Here is a 21630-nt window from a genome sequence, read left to right on the forward strand (position 1 = left end):
GTCTTTAGTCGCAAAGATATGTACATGTGTACGAAAATAGTCCCTCCGAGCGCGTTCACAAGATGTATTTTTGTCAACGCCAAGAGATGAAAGCAGCCTTTAGTCGGAATAACCGGAAGACACATAACTGACAATGAGGAGAGTCGCCGGAGTATACGCGTAGCATTATTAGGTTTCCTCTTAAAGTACGTGGCCATATTGGTTAAAAACTAAAGACAAACCTACCGAGACGTCGCACGTGGTTAAATGCATACACCTGGACCCAATTGAGCGTGTGAGAGAATCTATTAAAGGTACACGCATAATAGAAACGTGTGGTGTTTAAAAATAACTGTGTATTGTGGTGTGGTAAAAGGTCATTAATCCCGATAGAAAAATCAAGATTATCTCATTAACCTCACCCCGTGTTATATACTCTCGTCTGGAGCTTACTGTTGTATGGAAGCGAAACGTTGACTCTTGGGCAAGCAGAACGGGGGAGGCTGGAGGCATTTGAGATGTGGTGATACAGGAGCATGTTGGGAATTTATCGGTTCATGACAGGGCTGGGGAGCCTAGATGCTTACTAATTAAAGTTACACAACAAGGACCCAAATAGATACGGCATTTTTTTTTAAAGAATTTTTAAGAATTTTTAAGAATTTTTAAGAATTCTTAAGAATTTTTATATCTTCAATTTTTTTATTCTGTTATAAGAGACATCCAAGCCGGCTTCTTATGATTGGGGAGGACGTGTGCGAAGGCACAAACTGCATGTATTAAATTATCTCTGACATGCGCTGTAGCGGGGTTGAAGAAACGAGCGGACGATAGATATATGGAAACTGACTATGAAATAAGCGAATTAATCATCAGACATATTAACATAGTAACACACGAAGAAGAAAAATAAAAAAATCAGGTTTTTAGGTGTTTCCCAGTTTATAAAATAATCCGGGTTCGAATCTTGCATACAAATAAAAAGGTCTGTGCTAAATAAAAGTTTTCTAAATCCAATCATAGATGGCTGTTGTGAACTCAATCATGGAACGTCATGAGATGGACTATATTAGTATGACTATCAAAATTTGAGTAGTGTGATTGACAATCATGGGTGGAAAAGTGAATGTTACAAATATGTAAAGTGATGATAGGATGTAGGCCCTGTAAATACCCAGACTTCCATATTCTTCTTCATCTATGTCGACAGCAAAAAAATCAACCTTATCGTGGTTGAAAATGTTAATCAGTTGATGATTAAAATTGACGTTTAGTGATTACAAATTTATTCAGACAAGAAGGTTTTTATATCCCTGGGAAGCCCAATATGGGTTTTACCCACAATTTAATAGTTGCGTTCTCTATTGATAACTTCGACGGCTCCCAAAGTCCTCGATCCAATATGTGTTCAGGCGCGATAAATTTAGTCTTTGACATAAAAATATTGAAAATTTCGCCTTTTTATGTTTTTGTTTGATGAACCGTTTTGCGCACCGACTCGCGCAATACACACACATGTTGATTCAGTTTTGTTTGACGGTCACGCTTAAAGGGCAATTCACATTGTAACGACTGTTTTCCCAGATTAAAAATGAAAATATTATCCAACGTATTTATTGCTTTTGTTGATTTGTAAAACAAAACCAAGGTCCTTCAAATGACTCACTCTGAGACGTAATAAATCATGTTTAAATTAAGTATTACTTTGTAAATACCACTTTCTTAAAATCTATTGTGACACGTGTTTCGATGAAAATCTTCTTCTTCATCCAACCCTCAACCACACCCGATGGTGCTTAGGGCAGTGCATCATATAAACGTAGTGTTATCTTGATCATTGATACATGAAAGCAATGTGATCAGCCCTCTGCTTCAGGTACCAGTCCAGGGTGATATTGAATAAATATTAGTGTGCAATATCCACATATATTAATTTAACCCTTTCCTGGAAACCGTTCCTGCAGTACGGTAGCCGAGCGTGCTGACCATTACGCTGCGGAGGCAGACATATATTTATATATATATATATATATATATATATATATATATATATATATATATATATATATATATATATATATATATATATAGTATAATTTTTCATATTTAACATCGTTTTGTGAATGGATAAAAGTGAATGTTTTAATACCGCACACACAAAACGTATTGTTTAAAAATATGTCAATTAAGCACTACGGGATTCCCCATTGATAATATATACATACTTGTACTTCCTGTTTCTCCGGAAATCCAACAGATTACAAACAACTTATCAGTGTGATTTTTGGCCACATATTTGTATCGTTGTGTAGCAAATGCCAGGAATTGAAACTAAAACACACACGAAATTCAGAAGTCGCATATTCAATAGAAATCAAAGTCTCCTTCTTTCCTTGCCTTCTTTCTCTGCCTATCCCCGACTTAATAATTGTTTGATGCGGCAACACACCAAAGAAACGTTTTTTCCTCTTTGGAAAATTCCTTATTAACAATATTGATTTAATCAAGACAATCACTTAAGAATAATAATAAAAATAATAAATTTGGATAACTTATATAGCGCCATTTTCGTAAAATAATACCTCAAGGGCGCTTCAAAAAGAAACTGTTAATATTATAAAACAAGTGCTAATTTGAAAGGATATTTTGTTCGCAGTATAAACACATTATTTATACTGTTTACACGATACATTTTTTTACGAAATAATAATATGCACTTTTTTTTTATCTTAGTACACCTTAGTAACGAGCTGAGTTTAAAAAAAATATGTATACTTATATTTGGAAGATGAGGTTAGAAATGATAGTTTGGAGGAAAATAAATTTGAGTGTTGGTTTTTTTCATACGTGCATCTTTGTTTGAAGATCAAATTCAGACCAGCGGCATAGGAATCGATCATCTTCTCAATGATATTGCATAATATAATAAAATCACAACAGCATTGAACAAACATACACTAGTAAAATATAGTACTGAGCTCGTGTGTTAATGTGTATATAAATTCAATATATAAAATTTATAGAAAATTAACGAGAAATCCTTGGGACTTGCTAACTTCAGTAATTGTACATCATAGAGGCTAGCAATGCGATTATAACCTAGATAATTTTTGCAGAAGAAAGCGATGATAATTTTAATTACTTAAGATTCAAAATGTCGCTCACTCCTTTCAAGAACGCCATAAATCAAAAAACTTGATTTTTCAGGAGAACCTTTTTAAAGTTTAAAAATATAATAAATGTATTAAAAATCGTTTGATAATGCCCTAACAAGGCGAAACAATTGTCACAATATAATTTTTTATGTGTTTTTTGTTAATAAAATACAACTTAATAGACTCAAAAAATCTTTTTGATTTAAAATTAATACATAAATTAAAATGGAGTTCTACAAATTAAACGCCAAGTCAATAAATAAATATGAAGCCACTTACTGAACTTTTTACTATGCAACAGATCTTTTTAGGTAAAACCTGAAGGTTTTTTCTCCATTTGAAAAATATTTATTATATTTTAAAAAAATAATTAAACAATACCTTTTCATCAAAATGCAAAAACAACATTTTCTGCCCTGTAGCGGGTAAATATTAAGTTTAAAATATGCCTCTTTTGCTGGGATATAATACATTTTCCGGGCATTCCGAAAACATGCCCAACTCAAAATTGACGATTTTTTATTTATGACGTTTTTGAAAGGAGTGAGCGATGTATGTTTCTTAATAAATCGATTTAATAAACATGGAGCTGCAAAAATGCAGTGTCAAAAATATAATTAATATATTATTATTATTACACGACCCACCTTCATTTTTTAATACAAATATTAGTGATTGTCAAACTTTTCCGCGTAACAGCTAGTTTTATACGAGTACTTAAGTTCAATGATCAAATTGTGTTCCGTCTGCGAGATTAACCGACGTATTACAAGGGCTGATACTTACTTACATAATTTTGTACGATAACTAAAGTGATTATATGATATGTGATATAAAAAACAGAGGGAGGTATATTTCATATATGTATTTTTGTTTTAATAAAATGAATATCCGTTAAACAGAAAAAAGATTCTTCAAAACAGACACACACAGAAAATACTAAAAACTCACACTTAAATTATTTTCAGATGTAAATACAAAAAAAATAATCATTTTTTTGATCTAGAAAGACCATAAAAACTACATATACTGTATTATGTGATGGAGAAAATTCATATCTGGTTCAAATTTCAAATATAATTTATTAAAAAAAAAAATATATAAGTTTTACTTGTTAAATACCAATATTTATTAAAATGTTTTATGACGTGTGTTTCCAAAGCGACTGCCGAATCAATTGATGACAATCTATTTATATAATATTTTTATATAGAAATAATAAACGTCAATTTATTTAAATAATTTAATTGAAGCATCGTTTATAAAATCGAATTTACAATTAAGCTGTGTCAGAATAACTGTAATAGAAGCTTATAATATGTTATATGTGTCTCACAAAAGACTTGGTTGTTTTTTTAAGTAAAAAGAGGTAAAATCACAATGTAAGTGCTTTAAAGAATATTGTGCTTTGATTATCCTCTTACAATACACCTAATAAAATTATTAATCTATAAAGATGGCCATAGAAATATATTATCATAAATAATTAGCAATAAATTAAATATTTTTACGACGCATTAATTCGCATTCAATAGAAGATAATTCCATAAATTTGATAATTTGACGTGATAAAGAAATTTCATTGCCAGATTTGGATTTAGCACACTTAAACAATAATAATAAAAAAATAATTGCAAAAAAATAGCTACCAGTGAACAGTGGCGTGCACAGAGTTTTTAACCAGGGTTAGGTAAGGATATGGCAAAGTAGGCCTTGGTCGTGTTTCTGTATGGAAAACGAGTAATCTAGGGTACGCACTGCTTTTCTGCCTATATAGAATGCACGCCTCTGCAAGTGAATGACGTCAGCACTGCGTACCACCGTTGCGCCGTTCGACTCCGCGCCCCACAGATGGGCGATTCGTGACCAGTAATTTTGTTTTAAGACCTTCTCCGTTTCATGAACTCCTATTTTTTTTTACTCTCGTGACCTTGATATCTCAACTAAAGGCAGATCCTATGAACTATTCGATTACGCGCAATTTGCGGCCGCATCTCCCAGAAAACAATGAGATTTAAATGACACCAAGTTTCCGCTATATTGACCTACCTCGAGATCCCACGATATTTGTTCATTTGATTTAATCCGCCTCCGCAGTGTAATGGTAAAGTGTTTGGCTACCGTGCGTGATTTCAAAACAAGCGTAAGTGATTTCTTCCCTCTAATGGTTATTCATACCTTAGATCGGTACCTGAAGCGCAGTTCTGATCATATTTTCTTCAAGTAAACACTTTATTAATCATAAAGCACCCAGTCAGTTTATACGAAATAAATAGAAATGATACTTTTTGGTATCTCAAAATGATGAAAAGAATATGGAAATCTGAGTATTTGCAGGGATTATGACCTATGATAGGCTGGTTTAAGTGATCACTTTACACACGTGCAACATTCACCATTCTGCCTATGATTGACAACCACACTTTTCAATTTTTTGGAACTTTTTTCACTGGAAATTTTATGATATCACAACAGTTGACATCCACTGGCGCTACGCAGAAAGGATATAGAAAAGTGTTTAATTTTTGGAACTCCTTAATAAATGATCAATCACAGTACTCGTACATATGAATTCACAACAGCAACAAGTTAACAAGTGTTTGGACACACTCAAAATGTTTTGTAAAAAAAATATATTATAGCAGTAAATGTGGAAATTTTGAAACAGATTGATGATTTCGTATATTCGGGAAGTATTTTCCTAGGTATGGAAAGATTGATAAAGATATAGAAATGAGAGTGAATGCTGAGAACAGAGTGAATGGGGCACTGAAATCAACTATAGCAAATAAAAATATTTCAGCAAAAGCTAATCTGGCAGTGCGCAATGGAGTCAAACCATAAGTTATGCAAGTAAAGCATGGAGTTGTTGAAAAAGGATGAAAGTAGGCTGAATGCAGTCAAAATGCGATCTCTTAGACGAATGTGCGGTAAAATGATTGATGACAGATCATTTAAGAAAAAAATAATTAGATAATACTTTTTTAACACTTACCGGTGATATTTTTATGTATTGACTTTGTAAGCAAAAATAAAAAAATATATTTTTAAACATAGAGCAATGCATCGTATTAACGCGGTTTTATCTTGATCATTTATTGCATTAAGCCATGGTACTATCCTTCGTTTCTTGTACCAGTTTAGGTTGAGATTCAATCAATATGAGAGTGAAAATCGTTTTTATTTTGACTTCTCTGGGAATCGGACCCGGGACCTCCAGCGCGGTAGCCACGAAAAGCGTATACATCAATAATAATAGTGTAGAATTTCAAAAACAGATAGGTCCAAACATAAGTTGCAAAAATAGCACCGAATAGGGGGAAAATAAAACAAAAACCCCACTATTCTGAAGTCCGCATTTCATTTTACATATTTAAAAAATATATAATTTACTAAATGTATGTAAATGAAAACCCGGCGCTTAAATTCAAGTGTAAAAATTACTTATTATGTTTAACTTGCGACCATTTGTTGATAATATTTAATTATAAGTTTCGTTTGCGATGATAAAACACAAATGTTAAATATTTGCTTAATCCTCCTTTTCAATGCTACACAAATAAAAGTAGTGACGCTATGTGACGTAGAGTAAATGGATTGATTTCCAAATAAATACAGTACAAATGTAATAAATTTACTGTACATGTGCTGATGTTACTCTATTTGCCCTAATGTACACATGTAGGTCGTATATAAATATCACTTAAATAAATAACACAAAAGCTCTGTTTTTAACACGGATAATATTACAGAGTGGGATTCCAAAATTCGAGGATTGAAAGTTCTAAACCCACTTATAATTTGGCAATATCATGTTCATTAAAAAAAAACTACAATATCGGACATGTTTTTAAATTATATCAACTAGTGTCAATATATGACCCAAGTACACTAAAAAATGTCACAAAAAATAAGAAAATGAATTACTAATAACAGAACTTTGACCTGTGCTACGAAGCCTGCATCGAGGCGTAGTTCGGTAGACGCCTGAAAAATGATGACTCATGATATTTCCATTGATTGTGAAATAGTTCTGGAAATTGTGTTTCATATTTTATTTCTTCCTTTCAGATAATTTATTTCATATATTCACACTACTAGCCTTAAGTATGGTAGCTTGAAAAGAGATTTTCTGTTATTGTTTATTAATTTTTTAAATTAATCTTTCTCCTTTAAAACAATCAGCGCTTTTGTAAAACTATACAATATTATTTTAAAAATCATAATATTTTCAGTCCATTTTTTATTTCATTACTTGTTTATCTTAAGTTTATTTAATTTTCGTAGAGAAACATTTACTGATTCGTTTGTAAAATGATGTTTTTTCTTTCACGCTTTTCATACACAAAATTTTTGAAAAAATTATCTAACCAATGATTTTTTCATTGACAGCTCTTTCTCGCAGCATTTCCAAAAAAAAAATATTTGTGATTCGTATTTCAATTATATTTTCAATGTTTTTAGTATATTTATTGTTATGTTTAAATCTTTGTTCTTTGAAAATCTTGGTCTGAACACTTGTTTATATTATTTAAAATGTTTATTTAAGATTTTGTGTATACTAATATAATTTTCATAGCCATTATTTATAAGTAAATGTGGTCTGTATATTACCTTCTGACGTTGACGTATTTTGGCTCTTATTTATTCTTACTTTGATTAAATAGCAACCACCAACGTCACTGAGACAGAATACGCAAACATGTCTCGGCCATTGTTATACGTAAAGCAATAACAACTCTTATTCCAGTATGTGAGTAGTGTTATCATCTGCACCTAAGATTTGGCTTCACGTTTTTAATTACTAATTTCTCCATCTACCAAACAGACCGCCAAGGTGTTTCTATTTCAATTTCTCCATTCTGCGGCAGATGTTGCATTATATTACATCTTCTTCTGGCCTTATCCATAAGTGACCATAAGGCACCTTTTATTTTTTTCCATCGTTTTAAGTATCTTCATCATCGAAGAGTTTCTCGGATAGTTGATATATGTCCGTTATAATAACAACTCGATAGAATCCATCACTAAGCAAGATCATTCGTCTTAAGATCACTCCAGAAATAGCCACTGGCAAGGTGCTCTGATTGACTCACTGTTCGACCTTTTGTCGAACATACGACAAGTTCACATTAAACTATTTCGTCTCTTGTCGTGACAGACAGGAAATTATCACTCAGCAAAGCAAAATAAGGTAAGGTTATTCTTGGAAAATACTGAAATCATATTTTTCTAAATTATTTTCAAGTAAAAATATTACTGAAGAAAAAGCTTTTTTGATCTTAGAATAAGGTACGGTTCGAAGAAAAAAAATCTCCAAGATTTACGATAATTCCATTCTTATAAAAACATCAATAAATCCCCGCGTGTCTCAATCTATTGCAGTTTTTATTAGGATTTTTAACAATGATGCATCTAATAATTAATATTTTACTATCTATGTACATTTCAGGTGCTAAATATAATATTTTTTTTTGATAACATACGTTTTTGCATTCAAATTTTCCGATTAATTTGCAAAATAATGACACATTTGCTGTTCTCGTTGATATATATTAATCTTCTTCGTCTTCTGCTCGGTGTAGGCCTTGTGTCTGGTTTAAGAGGTATTATCCTCCCTCGTATACAAATCAAATCATTAAATCAAAAATTTGTAACACTTTATACTGTGGAGATAATAAAGAAGAAAGGGATATGGATAGATAAGCGACTAAATCTGGTTCTGTAATTTTTTGGTATCATGTTAAAAAATATTTATTTCTTCAATCATATGATGCAATACCATATATATTCATATAATAAAAAGGTTTTTTGTTGTTTTTTCATCTGTCATTAACGGGAAAAATATTATTATTTATCAATGTACCTACTATACCTACACAGCAAACGTGAGAACTTCCCATTCGAATTAAATACAATAATCTTACCGAATACCTGGTATATTATAAGTATTTTTTACATTAAATTTTGAATGTTCAATGGTATATTATCTTATGTCCAACTATTAGACCCTATTAACGCTAGGTTCTCATACCTTCATTCATATTCGGTCCTATAGAAAAGAGAGAAGGGAACTGCTCAATACCAGAATTCCAGGAAGTGATCGAGCAAACGATAATGTTCAATAGCTTTTCATAGTTACTACGCTGTTATTACTATCATTCATATTCAATTACGCTGTTTTTGGAACGTTATGTGTTTATTTACTACCAAAGGCAATCTTTATTTTTTTCGAAAATCTTTTCTTTCAGGCTTCAGTTTCAGGTAATTAAGCTTTTCAGAAATTAAGCAATTTTGATTATTATTTTCACCTGCGGAAGGAAGTATGGTTGGTTGTCTACGAGAAAACGCAAGATAAAGTGAAAAGAAAACAAGAAAGGAATACCTCCTCCGCACGCGTATCCAAGGCAATGTACCAGGAGCACAGGAGGGCGCGGGAGATGCGCGCGGGTGGCGTGCGACTGCCGCCCGGCGCCAAATCCCACGCTCTCCGTTCGGGAATCTCCGTCTGGATTCGGTAACCTTCGCGCCGCTATACCCGATCATAGCCGAACATAGCCGAGTTTAGCCGATCGCATAGCGAATTAATATACCTAACCCGTTTCTGCTACCCTGGTTGTAACAACCATGCTTGAAAGCTGTAAAGTTTGGCGGTGCGTGCGGTGAGCTTTTTCAATGTTTCAGTTGTACTTCGATAAGTTTTTTAATGTACTTATTTAATTTTTTAAATTCACATTTTATTTACTTTTCAATTGCGCGTCTCTGAAAACCTTATCCTCATTTTCGTGACATTCGTGCAAGATCGCTGTCTGCTTTCTAAATAAATATTCGGCTTCTCTTTAAATCGGAACGTGATTTTCTATACTTCAAAGCATATGGTGCCGTGGTACCCAACTACGCTAGTTACGTAGTGCCACATTCCTTCGCTTCAGTTTAACACGACAAGCGTCCAATGTCCGAGAACGGAGGCTTATGAAAACCGTTCAATTCGGCTCATTATTCTGAAAGCCATTATACAGTGATCTTTGGCATAACATAAGCTTTGATGCGAAAACTGCACTTTTACGGAGTAACGCTTCGCGTACGTCAGCGGCCTAACGATATTAAGTATAGAGAAAATACGACTTTTTCTCGTCAACGTGTCTAGACGCTTACGTACAGAATACAATGTGTGTTCCATGCTGTATTTCCTTTTATATCCACCTCGGCGCCGGTACATCGTGACAATGGAATTGATTTGTGTAACTCAAAGACATGCCAATCCATGAGACTAATATGGGCAATGGTGCTCATAACGCGGAACAGTTTTGGCGCCATCTCCATTGTTACGGAGTTGGTTGAAATTTTCCTCTCGGCGGAACAACGACCTATAGAACGATCATGTTCTCCTATTACTGAACGTTTTTGCATACCGCTCCGAGTCAGTCCCTTCTAGTCTCAGCAGAATAAAGGATTGACAGTTAGTTAGTTAGTTGTCAAGTTTTATTTTTGATTGCTGGTAATAAAAATTTATAAAAAATACAGAATTTTAGATATATTTGTTCTATGAAACATCGTACATTGATGTTAATTAGAATTCATACTATGTGTCAATTTTTTAAATATTCTCATTTTCAAATATTCAAAAAAGCTCCGACAACGCAATTATATTTCATTATTTTTTCGGAAGGCATTTTAATTTAATATTGAATTTTGAAAAAAATCCCACCATTCAATCAAACAATTGTGGCAAAATTTGTACGAGTAAAATACTTTTTTTTAATAATAATGTAAAAAAATAATTAATTATCAGTGTAAATAACTTCATGAATATTTAACCCGTTTGAATGTTTTCGTAGATCTGGCTAGTACCATGAATGAAATCTTCTTTTGTTACGTCAATGTACGCTTCTCTATTAACGCTTTCACTACCGGTCAACGGTCTCATAAAAACAGATCTAACAAATAATTGATTCGCTTAATGTGAAAAGGTGTTCCTAGTAAATGCTCAGAAATTCATTCGGCACTTTATTTATCTTTCTTTTTATAGAGTTTAAAAGGGATACATAAATATTTATTCGAGTTTAAAAAAGGTTTCTTCACTAAAAATACAAAATTAATCGAGCTTTTATTTTATATTGTTTTTCTTATTTTTTGGAATATTAATCAAGCTTTTCTTGACGTAAAAAGGAGTACCGAGCTCAATTTTCCACAATGTATTAAGTGTGCCCATTTTTAAATTTGATAATTCTGTTAACTGTTAAAATTATATTAAGATAGAAATATGCAAGGGTGGGTTGATTCGTATTTTTTTTTAATACAACATCGTCGATAATTTTTATCTATCTTTAAAAATACTATATCTTGATTTTTATTTTTGATACTATTTAGAATAAATTGAATCTTAAAGTAATGTGTCATGCGATTAATATAAGTTACAAAGTAAAGTCTGTTCCCAGAATCATTATTAGGATAAACTGCTCAATATACACATTATTAGCATACAATGCACACATTAACCGTTCCAATCTCAGTGTGATGTCATACTCGTACAAGTAAAATAAGTATTGTAAAACCTTTATTTTAACTGTTAGCTTTGTGGGTTATTATTTATTAAAACTATTTAGAATTTCATTGATAATATTTTTTTCAATTTGATGTTAAAATATCTGTTAAAAATATGCATTTAACATGATTCTTCGTGTATTTATGTATTTGTGTATTTATGTACTTGTATTTATTTCATGTATCCGCATGAAAAGTGTAAATTTTTGATACCATGTAGTTTTCTGCTCTCAATTTCCACTTCACAAACCAGTGGAAGCTCTCGCTATGGACATAGCGCCGGACACTGTCGCGGGCTGCAGGAATGCAGAGAGGTCAAGGCTCCCGTTCGGACCTGCCCGGAGGGCGGTGGGGCGACGCAGTCTGGAAGGGCGGCGGGGGACCGCATTCCGGGGCGAGTTATGTCATCGATCTCTCTGTTTAGAGGTGCGCTTAGGGTTTTATTTTATAAACGTAATTGCTAATACCGTTACTTAAATTGAAAAGTTACAAGTAACCATTATATATTATAACGCATTAAGGAACCAACGAAAAGCTTTTCGACAAAATCCCTGAAAATGCCCGTTTACACAAAATACATGTTTGCGGCCAATGTATAACTACTGTTGTAGTAAGAGAGAGAGATAAGGGTAGTTTTAAAATAACCTATTACTTTACCGAGGAAAATATTTCCAATAACACGTTACAAGATAAATATTAACAGTCCTCTACTTTTTTATCTCTCTCTCTCTCAGTCAGAGAGAATCTCTCAGTACGAGAGTGCGCTTCAACCTCCTCGCAGACGCTCATCGCCTCCCGGTTCATCGCTACGGCTATGAGGCTTCCAGTTGAAAAAAAAACACTTTGCCGAAGACCGTCGCAGCTTTTTCCTACTCTGGTAGATAAAAATGCTGACAAGGCAGAGAAATGAACGGGAAAAGCGCTTTTTGGTTTGCATTTCAGAAATGTAAATTTTGCCCAGTAAGTTTCTGCGTTCCTGTTAGCTGTATTTCAGGAAAATGAGGGGAAATTAGGTTAATATTTTTTCTCGCGTATTATGAAATCTTGTCGGTTCTGTGGATTTCGAAACGCGGAATTTTAATCCATAAAATGTGTTATTGTGTAGACACGAATAGACTTCCAATTCATAAACAACATTCCTCGATGTCTTGCATAACTAAGGGCCAGGCAGAGCCGGTTGCGCAATGCGGCCGCGGCCTTCTAGTCTCGCAAGAGGCAAGAGCGTCCCACGCTAGGCCGCCAGGACCGGATGTCGTATAAAGCCGTTATTTGGTAATCTCCATTCCTAACCTCCGTCAACGTTGGCAAGGCTGCACACATAGCAAAACTGGTTTTAGGAATTTTTGTCCGTAGCACTATGGCTACCGACGCCTCAACAATCGATCATTAATTTAGCTTTATGACGAATATGAAAAACGGCATCTTCTCTATACTAAGTTCATAGAGAGGACAGAATGCTTACGCTCCTACGCATCGAGAGCTTTATGCATCAGACGCTTCAAATACCTGGATTCCAATCATGTCTTAAACATAAAACTCCAAGCTCCATATTCTATTACAATACAATGATAACTGTGTTGTTTTTTGTAATTCCAAGTACAGTTTTAATACTACTAAAATTAAACGTGGTTTGGAAATGAACAGCTTTTTGTACAAAGGTCGTTTTTCGTCAGCCAAATTTGTCGAATGTTGTCGACAAATTTGGTCAAAAGTCAAAAGTCGACAAAAATTTCCCACTGATAACAATCAGTGGCAAATTTAAAGTGGCATATTGTCGTAATTTCCCTAAATCGCTAGAATATGTGTATTTTAAATCGCCATGTAAAAACATCTTGGTGTATTTTCTAGCCAAACGTTACTTACGATTTTTCCAAGTTTGGTCTAATTCCATTATCTTTCAACTGATTTTCCCCAAACCAACAAACTTAACCAACTTTTCTGGCTTTCCCGAAATCAACCAAATGTATATAGTCTTATCTCACTTCTCTCTCTGCCAGAGGACTTCCCAAACTCGCCACACATTCGTACCACGTCTTCATACATTCTCTAGTAACGGGTTTTCCCCGAATTCGTAGAAGGAAAAAGACTTATTTTATAAAATGAACAGAAATACCTTCCCTTTATTGCTTATTTTAATAAATCTCTTTGAAGAGAAAATAAATGTTTTATACTTTATTCATGGTACTTCTACTCCTAACCCTTATCCGAATCCAATGGTGCGTAGGGCACTGCATAAAATTGATACAATGTTAATTTTATCGTTTTTATAGGAAAGCCAGGTGATTTAGTCCTGTGCTTTAGATGCCAGTCCAGGGTAAAATTAGATAAATATTATATTGGAAAAACACTTTAAATTACTTTGACGCCCCTTGGGACTCGAACCCGGAACTTGCAGTGCGGTAGCCAAATGTGGTAACCACTTCACCATATATTCTTGGAATTTGGAATGTATACATTTTTCATCATTTAACTAAAACTACTACTACTAGTATTAGTATTACAACTACCATCACGCCGTTTCTCCGCAGAGGTAGGCAGAGAGGATAAAACACCACAATCTTCTGTCTTGACATTCCTCGCTTCATTCACATCCATTCATCTAGTCATACATGCCATCCGATTACGCAGACTTTTATAGTGACGAGGATAGCAAAGGAAGATTGGAAAACTCCACTTGATTTGGAGTTACTACTGGTTCGTCGCCTTGTTCCGAATTGGAAACTCAGCCGATACGCATTCCAACGCGCGGTGGGAAACAAGCCACGTGCACAGAAACCACCGCGCATTCCTAAAGCCTAGTTTCCCGTGATGCCCCCAACCCGTTCACCTTACACAGGACAACCAGTTCACGGGCACCCGCGAAAGGTATTTTAGAACTTAAGAGCGATAAAATCATCGAATGAAATAAGCTTAACGAAATAAGCTCAACGAAATACTCAGTTTTGATACTATTGGCAAAACACATTAAATGACGAATAAAATAATTAATGGCGAATGAAAATTCTAACCTTTTTACGAACATCCAAAAAACTAACTTTTTTGCCAACATAATTTTTTTTTGGTTAAATCTTTTGTTACAAACATTTTTTTTTAAATTTTCAATTAAATGATACTAATTTTAAAAAAAACTATTTTATTTCGATGCATTTCGCATCAATTTCAAACACCGTGTGTGAAGCTAAGTTTAAGACGTGTCACAATAAATTTGAAGAAATAGTGTTATTGACCAAGTGAAATTTAAATTAAAAATTAATAGATAGAAAATATTCAAAAAAGGTTTTTTTCTCCTCGTGAGTTCAATTTACGTTTACAAAAATCGTAAATTCTAATGGAAATACTACTACTACCACCACCATCACGCCATTTCTCCGCAGGTGTAGGCAGAGAGGATGTAACGCCACACTCTTCTGTCATGAAATACACTCGACCAGATTTTAGGTTCTGATTGATCTGATTGTACTGTTCTTCGTTCTGTTCTCCTGCTCACATTTGCCACATGTATTTTCTTAGTCATTCTCTAGTTATCCACACGCTCCACATGTCCATATCACCTTAATCTTTTCAATTAAGCCTAGTTCAGCCTTTGTTATAATTGTTACAATTTCTATTTTTGTCTCCGCTATACATTGCCGTAATCTTTTTTACATACTTAGTACATTTCAGGTATTCGCAATTAACATTCCCTAGCGCGAGCAAATGCCATTACTCAAAATCGAGTGTAAATTTGAATATCATATGGTGATTAATAAGCGTAAATCTGGGCTCGAGAAATTTGAACTTGGTAATGTGGCATTGGTGCTCAGGAATTCTGTTTAGCAACCTGTCACCTCGTCCGACCAGTGGCGACGGAATGCTTCGTACCAGCTAACGAATAATGTTGCAACCAAACCAGATTCAGCGGCCTCAGACATGTTGGAGTCGGATGGGGATTCCATTTGGCATTCGACCGCTCATCTAGTCTGGCATACGTGGATGAGAAACTGTCGACTGGCAAAGCTAGCAGTTCTTTCCAGTTTTTTTTCTCCTGTGCCGGATTCTCCCAGCTTCGAGTGCGAAGATTGTGAATCTAGTTTAAAGAGTTTTACTGCTACGATAGTGCTTTGTTGAACGTCGGACTCGTGAAGTTCTAGTGGGTATTTGCTATTTGTTTAAAATTTGAATTCTATTCCTAAAGCGCATTTGTGATTTGTCTAGTATTTAAATTTTGTTCTTGTGGCGTATTTGTGATTTGTTGAATATTTGAATTCAGTTTTCTGCGAGAATTTGTGATTTGTTTAAAGTTTAACTTTAAAAACATATATTTAGAACATTTTGAGTGTGTCCAAATACTTGAGATATGGATTATCTCCAATTAGGAGTTATTTTTTACATTTTTTTGGCATCTCAACATAGATGAAGAACGTATGTAAATATTATCCAGGATTCGGTCCTCACGTGAAAATAAAAAAAGTCTCTGTTTAATAAAAGCATTCCTCATCCTACCATAGATGTCTCTAGTGGACTCGCGCATATTGTGTTACGAGTTTGATCAATATATATCTAGAAGTTTCAAGAATTAGAGTAGTGTGGTTGTCAATCATGAGCAGAATTGGTTAATGTTACAAGTGTGTATAATGATCACTTAAACCTGCCTATGACGGTCGTAAGCCCTGTAAATGCCCAGACTTCCATATTCTTCTTCATCTTTGCTGAGATGTCAAAAATAATGTATTTAATATATTTGATTATGTTGTGGATTGAATTTTATATTTCGATTCACTGTTTTCCACTGATCTCATTTAGATTTTCATAAAAACAGATTTAAACGCTTATTTTGTGATATAATGCTATTTAAAAAAAGTTATTCAAATGAAAAATAATTAAAGCGGTTTAAAAAAATCGTAATATCGAAGTGAAGAACCCAATGTATAAATATTTCTATTTATTTCATTTAAAGTGCGCATATTATGAAAGTACGCACTACACAATCGTATTATAAAGATTTGTTTTATTTCCTTTTGTGTTTATGTGATTTGTAGACTATTTCCATTTATTTTCTGGTGCTTACCTATTCGTGATTTGTTGAATTTTAGAATGTTAATCCTAATGCGTATATGTGTTTTCATAAATATTTGTTCTTGATTGCTAGTGCGTAGATATATATCTTTGCGAGTGTTTATATTAAACTTGTGCGTAGTACCTACTTAAAGTGTTTGTCAGATTTACACGCAAGGTGTGGTTTAACTGTTCTTGTAGATTTGTGGTGTTTTAAGGTACAGTGTGTTTAAATTAACTCCAAATTTCAATGCTGTGATCATGTTCCAATATTTAAATGCCAGCTCCAATATTGCTTCATTCAAGTGTCAACTTAAAACATGGATCCAAAAACTTGTTGTAAGATGCTTGATTTTATTTATATTATAATATCTTACAGAGATGTTCTTAAATTGAGTTCAATTTTTAAACAAATTTAGTAAAAGATGTAGTTTTTATTATAATACAATATGGTAGATAATAAAACATGGCACGATCAGGTATGCCAAATACTTGAAAGTGGTCAGGTTAGGAGTCGTAACAATCGGCGGGTATGTATGAAGAGATGCATGAACGTGGAAGAGGCGAAGAGTGTTTGCAAAGACAGGGTGGTGTGGCGTTCTATTCTCTCTGCCTACCCCTGCGGGGTAGCGGCGTAATGGTAAGTTAGTTAGTTAGTTTTTAGATATATACTGTAGATATATTTTTTAATTGATTCTGCACTCACTTTGTGCCATTTCATCTTGCTTATCTCAGCATTACGTTCTTTCTTCGTCATCGTATGACCGTCATACAACCTTTTGAAACACATTCGTCTGAGAGATCGCATTTTGACTGAATTCATTCTATTCGTATTTAGTTTATTCTTATTACGTAAGTAATAATCCCATACGGATGATTACATATTAAATAAAATGTAAAAATATATATACATTCCAGCCAGAGAAAATAGTTCACCGTTCGTTGAACTACCATCGTGTTCCTACATGTATTATTATTAAGTATTTTGAGTACATTCAAATTATTTTGTAAATTGAGTGTAACTGATTTCTAAACGTATGTTTTACTCTTGAGCGTAACATTTTGTATAATGCATGTAAATATTCATGCACAGGTTATTCAAATACCTTACCTTAGCTCAGTAATTTGTAAGAGAGCTGCAAGTTTGATTTCTGATGTTTCGTACAACAATTTGACGATTCACATTTAATAAATATAACAGATCTCGTAAGCATAGGCCAGCAAAACTGTTGCAAATGAGAAAGAAAAAATAAAGAGTCAATAAATGACTACTATCTCAATTTCAATATGTTGAAATCCCTAAAATATCATAATGTAAACTCTCCCCATCCACATATCCCTCTTCGCGGCTAAGGACAGTTTTACACATCTATTCGGAGATGCCCATATAAATAATCATCATTGGCGCACGAAAAAAGCTCTTTGGTTTTTAAATATGAAGCCATAGCACCTATAAAAGCTCTATTAAATGTTACTTATCATCACGTCCCTTCCATGCGGACCTAGGCCGAGATAATAGAACTCCAAATCACTGCCTTTTGCAAACATTCTTTGTCTCTTCCGCATTCATCCATCTACTCATACATACCCTAAGATGTAAAGTATTTTAATACTTGAATCAAGACAAGTTATCCTCTGTCATCCGCTTCTTCTGTTTCTAACTACACTAGCCCCATATATTTATTTTACCGTTCTTTCCTTACTTATTCGTTCCACATGTCCAAACCATCTCAAGATACCTTTCTTCATTTCATCGACATTGCTTATTTCAGTCTTGCAGTTTTGCCGCACATTCGTTCGAGTTATCGGATTTAGTGCTTTCATTCTCCTTTTGCCAACTCCATGTTTTATTTCCATACATTAGGGTTGGTATTAAGAATATGATGTCGAGCGGAAATATTGTATTTTAAAATCACGTTTATCATTCACCATTCTACCCAATATAATGGTTAATATTATACGTGTGTAAAGTTATCACTTAAAATAGCCTATGACAGATTGTAAACTAATTTAAGTGATCGTTTTTCATCTTTGTTGAGATATCAAAATATATATATATATATATATATATATATATATATATATATATATATATATATATATATATATATATATATATATATATATATATATATATATATATATATATATATATATATATATATATATATATATATATATATATATATATATATATATATATATATAAATAAATGACTCCTAAGTGGAGCCAAACCCAGAATTTTAGAAAAAATATTTGAGCACACTCAATTTTATTTACAATCACTACTACAGCATGCAAACAATACCACCCTCACCACCATAGCACCATTTGCACACTTAAAACTACACTAAATATTTAACACATGCGATTTTTTTTGGTCGACCCGAAGACCAACATGCACTTTTTGAGTCTACTAAGCTGTATTTTACTTAAAAAATACAAAACAATTAATATTGTCACAGTGTTTTCGCCTAGTTATGGCATTTTCAAACGAATTCGTTTGAAAATGAAAGTGGAGGAGTTGTTCCGGACGGCGCAGGATCGCGAACCTTTGCCATAGTGATAGCCAACTTTGGGGGGACCCAACAAGGCACACAAAGAAGAAGAGACTCAAAAAAATTGTGTTTGATTTAAAAATAAATACATAAATTAAAATGGAGTTCTACAAATTAAACGCCAAATCAACAAATATTTCCGATTAATTTATTACCAATATTATCGTGAATACTTAATTTAAATGTTTACTTATATTTATTTGTATTTTTTCCTTTTTGCAGATAATTTTCTCCTGGTGTGCTGAAGAACGCCCTTGGACATAAGAATAGTACTTGCAACCAAAGGTAATTATTTTTGGTATCACTGCATGGAATCATTTATAAAAATCATTTTAAATATGTTTTTTGTTTTCTTGTTTGCGATTTACAAAAAAAAACCTTAAACACATATCATTACTCATGATATTGTTTTTCTTTTATGTGTTTTATTTCTATATTTTAAAAATTTCACCGAAATATTTTCTTAAATTATTTTTCTTTCCTTACATTTATTGGTGGAACTTCATTTTAACAACGACTTAATGGGTTTTTCAGCTTTTATCGAAAAAACTAAAAACAAATAAGTAGTTGTTATTTTATTATTTACTTTTTTTAACTTAATTTGTTTACTTATTTTACAAATAAATTTGTCTACTTGGTAAGTAAATAATGACCCTGAGTTCATTTTTCGGACAAAAAAATGGCGTGTTTTCACTTACTTATAAATTGCACAAAATTTTAATTTACCTTTAAATTGTACAAATAGAACTAAGATGTATTTTTTCTACATATAGCGCGAGTTTTCTATACCATTTTTTGAATTTTTGAATTTATTTTTATCGATCTTTCGAAACAAAGTGATCTAAAAAATAATAAAAATAATATCGATAAATTTGTATAATAGGATGATGATTACGTATAATGATAGATAAAAAATAAAAATGAAAAATAAAAATAAAATAGAGTGGGCTCGAACTAAGGAACTCTAACTCAAAGTCCGCGATATTAACCACGAGACCACAATCTAGTTTTTATTATAAATCATTTAATATAGGAATCAAACAACTAATTTTCCGCTTTTTTACATGATCAATTGTCAGGTTTCGTCTCCACCGATATCATCAGACTGGTAGGTAACGTCGATGTCAACAAAACCTGATTGCTTACTAATATAAAATGGTAAAAATATTGAGTTGTTGAATTTTTTGTTGTTGTTGAATATATCTGAAACAAGCGATAGGTACGCAAAAGAAAATTAGGCAAACGCTGTGTAGCGGTAAACCGGTGTCACTAAATAAAATCCGCGAAAATTGCGCAACCTTCTTTGTCCATTTAGTGAGCACGAGCGCGCGAGGCTGTGTGAGTGACTGTCTAGACAAACACGAAAATGTCTGGTGACCACATTCTACGACCCAATTGCTCCACCAGCAACGCAAGATACTAGCATTCTGTTCTCGCTAGAAAAGTGTATGTTATTCAAATAGGTATAAAGTGTATAATACTGAACATAGGTATAAAGTGTGAGATACTCACTCAACATAGGTATAAAGTGTATGGCAATAAAGATATAAAGTGTATATACACAACATAGGTATAAAGTGTAACCCACTCGCTGCCGGAGTTCTGTCTTTTTTTGCACTGCGCGTCTCGTTGCCAAATTCTGACTCATTTCTATCGTTCTAGTTTCTCGCAAATATCATAGGTGAGAATGCTAATTTTATTTTTTAACGCTATATTTATATATAGCTTTATTTTCTGCGCAATTAATCATATTTTATTACTTTTCTTATTTGAAACATACTTGCGTACCATTTTTAGAGCACAAGTGTTTGGATTATTAATTTGATTTTATTTTTATTCTTTCGTTCGTTCATATTTTCCTTTTTTTGTAAATTTGGTATCTGACTAATATAAGGATTGACCGCATAAAAACAATTATGATTAAAATTTATTTATTTATTTTTGCATTACATACAATCTCATCCAGAAACAACCAGGAGATTTTAATTAACCATGAAAATCTAATAATAATAAAAATGTCGCCATTATTCACAGTTTTGATAGGATTTCGAGCAAGATTTTAGTGAAAGTTAATAAAAATTTTTTTTAACTTTTTACAAAAGATTTGTGAGAAAATGAATCAAGTCTTGGACTAGAATAATAGTGAAAATAAAACGCATTCACTAATTAGTGTAGATATTTTGAACATTACTTTCGGACTTTTACCGAGACCATTGCACGTATACTTACAGGTTACAAAAATTAATGTAATATGAATGTTCAATAATGGAGTTACATAAGTATTATTTTTTGACATCTCATCAAAGATGAAGAAGAATATGGAAGTCTGGGCATTTACGGGGCTGACGACCGTCATATG

The 21630-nt window shown here is 33.0% G+C and overlaps 1 long non-coding RNA gene across 1 annotated transcript in view; it reads left to right on the plus strand.

Annotated features, from left to right (window-relative positions):
* LOC148305498 (uncharacterized) overlaps nucleotides 1-20210 on the plus strand; it is a 58022-nt gene extending 37812 nt beyond the window's left edge. Inside the window, exon 4 of the long non-coding RNA XR_015838153.1 lies at nucleotides 19494-20210. This is a non-coding gene — a long non-coding RNA (uncharacterized LOC148305498). The remainder of the gene's footprint in view (nucleotides 1-19493) is intronic.
* Nucleotides 20211-21630: the final 1420 nt, after the last annotated feature.

This window comes from Brachycentrus maculatus, unplaced genomic scaffold (genome assembly GCF_059751285.1).
Source record: "Brachycentrus maculatus isolate JH-2025_06_01 unplaced genomic scaffold, ASM5975128v1 h1tg000272l, whole genome shotgun sequence".
NCBI classification, from domain to species: Eukaryota; Metazoa; Arthropoda; class Insecta; order Trichoptera; family Brachycentridae; genus Brachycentrus; species Brachycentrus maculatus.